A 3,872-nucleotide genomic window follows, 5' to 3' on the forward strand; every position below is an offset into this window, starting at 1 on the left:
ATTTGGAACCAGTCTGTTGGTCCCTGTCCAGTTCTAAATGTTGCTTCCTGACCTGCATACGCGTTTCTCAAGAGGCAGGTCAGATGGTCTAGTATTCCTATCTCTTTTAGAATTTTCCACAGTTTATTGTGATGCACACAGTTAAAAGCTTTGGCATAGTCAATAAAGCAGAAGTAGATGTTTTTCTAGAACTCTCTTGCTTTTTTGATGATACAGCAGATGTTGGCAATTTGATCTCTTGTTCCTCTGCCTTTTCTAAAACCAGCTTGAACATCTGGAAGTTCACAGTTCACGTATTGCTGAAGCCTGGCTTGGAGAATTTTGAGTATTACTTTACTAGCATGTGAGATGAGTGCAATTGTGTGGCAGTTTGAGCATTCTTTAGGATTGCCTTTCTTTGGGATTGGAATGAGAACTGACCTTTTCCAGTCCTGTGGCCACTGCTGAGTTTTCTAGATTTGCTGGCATATTGAGTGCAGCACTTTCACAGCATCATCTTTCAGGATTTGAAATAGCTCAACTGAAATTCCATCACCTCCACTAGCTTTGTTTGTAGTGATGCTTTCAAAGGCCCACTTGACTTCACATTCCAGGATGTCTGGCTCTAGGTGAGTGATCACACCATCTTGATTATCTGGGTTGTGAAGATCTTTTTTGGACAGTTCTTCAGTGTATTTTTGCCACCTCTTCTTAATATCTTCTGCTTCTGTTAGGTCTATACCATTTCAGTCCTTTATTTAACCCGTCTTTGCATGAAATGTCCCCTTGGTATCTCTAATTTTCTTGAAGAGTCTCTAGTCTTTCCCATTCTGCTGTTGTCCTCTATTTCTTTGCATTGATCACTGAGGAAGGCTTTCTTATCTCTCCTGGCTATTCTCTGGAACTCTGCATTCAAATGGGAATATCTTTCTTTTTCTCCTTTGCTTTTTGCTTCTCTTCCTTTCACAGCTATTTGTAAGGCCTCCTCAGACAACCATTTCTTTTCCATGGGGATGGTCTTGATCCCTGTCTCCTGTACAGTGTCACGAACCTCCGTCCATAGTTCATCAGGCTCTCTGTCTATCAGATCTAGTCCCTGAAATCTATTTCTCACTTCCACTGTATAGTCATAAGGGATTTGATTTAGGTCATACCTGAATGGTCTAGTGGTTTTCCCTACCTTCTTCAGTTTAAGTCTGAATTTGGCAATAAGGAGCTCATGATCTGAGCCACAGTCAGCTCCCAGTCTTGTTTTTGCTGGCTGTATGGAGCCATAACAGCACAGGAGAGGCCGAGACGAGCCGCCCCACGCCCTCGGTCAGCGGCAGCGGCCGAGAGGAGCACCCCACCTCCACGGAGCGGCGGCGGCACAGGCGCAGGAGGGCCGAGACGAGCTGCTCCATGTTCAAGGTCAGGAGGGGCAGCCGTGAGGAGATACCCCACATCCAAGGTAAGAGAGACCCAAGTAGGATGATGGGTGTTTCGAGAGGGCATCAGAGGGCAGACACACTGAAACCACAATCACAGAAAACCAGCCAATCTGATCCCAGGACCACAGCCGTGTCTAACTCAGTGAGACTAAGCCGTGCCGTGTGGGGCCACCCAAGACGGCCGGGTCATGGTGGAGAGGTCTGACAGAATGCGGTCCTCTGGAGAAGGGAATGGAAAACCACTTCAGTATTCTTGCCTTGAGAACCCCATGAACAGTATGAGAAGGCAAAATGATAGGATACTGAAAGAGGAACTCCCCAGGTCAGTAGGTGCCCAACATGCTACTGGAGATCAGTGGAGAAATAACTCCAGAGAGAAAGAAGGGATGGAGCCAAAGCAAAAACAATACCCAGTTGTGGATGTGACTGGTGATAGAAGCAAGGTCAGATGCTGTAAAGAGCAATATTGCATAGGAACCTGGAATGTTCGGTTCATGAATCATGGCAAGTTGAAGTTTTCAAACAGGAGATGGCAAGAGTGAATGTTGACATTCTAGGAATCAGTGAACTAAGATGGACTGAAATGGGTGAATTAACTCAGATGACCATTATATCTACTACTGTGGGCAGGAATCCCTTAGAAGAAATGGAGTAGCCATCATGGTCAACAAAAGAGTCCGAAATGCAGTACTTGGATGCAATCTCAAAAATGACAGAATGATCTCTGTTCATTTCCAAGGCAAACCATTCAATATCATGATAATCCAAGCCTATGCCCCAACCAGTAACGCTGAAGAAGCTGAAGTTGAACGGTTCTATGAAGACCTACAAGACCTTTTAGAACTAACACCCCAAAAAGATGTCCTTTTCATTATAGGGGACTGGAATGCAAAAGTAGGAAGTCAAGAAACACCTGGAATAACAGGCAAATTTGGCCTTGGAGTACAGAATGAAGCAGGGCAAAGACTAATAGAGTTTTGCCAACAGAACGCACTGGTCATAGCAAACATCCTCTTCCAACAACACAAGAGAAGACTCTACACATGGACATCACCAGATGGTCAACACAGAAATCAGACTGATTATATTCTTTGTTCTATTTAGAAGAGGCAAATTATTAGCCTCAGCCCCCACTATACAGGAGGGGATTTTGCAAAGGATTCTTGGGGGTCAGCTTTGAAAGCTGCGGACCACAGACTAGATGGGATTGCCTCCTAATAGCTTCTCCTGCCTGGGGGTGTTCTACAGAAGACTCTGCCTTTGGCATAACCTCAGGGGAAAAGGAAACCCCCAAGAAAGAATGAGATTAACTTTCCTGCAGCCTGGTGACTGGTGCCTCAGAAGGGAAGCTGATTTACAGAAAACAAACAAGGAATCCATCTCGGACGTCTGAGCTGAAGACTCACTTAATTCTCATTTTTTAAAATCTCATTTAATGCTCCAAGCCATCCAGCAACATACATATTATTACATTTATAAACTTAATGAGAAAGTTACAACTCAGAGGTGAAGTCGTAAACTGGGGACACAGCTAGTGTGGCAGACAGAGTTTGAATCTCTGTCTGTGTGACTCTCCATCACCCTATGCACCACAGTATTGCTGGAAGGTCTATTTCTTTTATCACTGACAACTGCAGGCTTTGTAGGGACCCTACAATAGCATCTGGTGCTTCCCTGGTAGCTCAGATAGTAAAGAATCTGCCTGCAGGTCAGGAGACCTGGGTCAATCCCTGGGCCAGGAAGATCCCCTGGAGAAGGGAATGGCAACCCATTCCAGTATTCTTGCCTGGAGAATCCCATGGACAGAGGAGCATGGTGGGGTACAGTCCATGGAGTTGCAGAGAGTTAGACATGACTGAGTGACTAACACTTTCATTTACCATAGCATAAGAAGTTTTATAATAGCGGAAGAGTTTTCAGCTCTAGAGACATTTAGATATAAAATTTAAAATGCCACTCACAGAGTTTCTTGAAAAGTCCAACCTTTGATGGATAAACATATTGGCACTGCAGACATTTTCAGATCAAGTTCTGGTATTTGATAGTCTTCTGAATTGAATATCATCAATGCCTGATCACTAATAACAATTTTGGCAAAGTATTACTAGTCACTAAATGCATGCATGCTAAGTCGCTTCAGTTGTGTCCAACCCTTTGCATCCCTATGGGCTATAGCCCATCAGGCTCCTCTATCCTTGAGATTCTCCAGGCAAGAATACTGGAGTGGGTTGCCATGCCCTGCTCCAGGTAATTTTCCCAACCACACACTACTCGCACTGAAAATGTCCAGAATATGATAAGTGAGCGGTGCTGCTTCTCTGAAAGTTTTTCTTATGTTCTCGCAGCGGGGGTGATGAGTTGGCGCAGAAGAGCATCCCTGGTGTGCCCGTGATGCGTCCAGCTGGTCTGATTCATCCCCTGCTGCTGGTCCAGGAGCCTGCGTTCATCTTCACCATGTTCCTC

Source organism: Odocoileus virginianus, chromosome 15, assembly GCF_023699985.2.
Source record: "Odocoileus virginianus isolate 20LAN1187 ecotype Illinois chromosome 15, Ovbor_1.2, whole genome shotgun sequence".
NCBI classification, from domain to species: domain Eukaryota; kingdom Metazoa; phylum Chordata; class Mammalia; order Artiodactyla; family Cervidae; genus Odocoileus; species Odocoileus virginianus.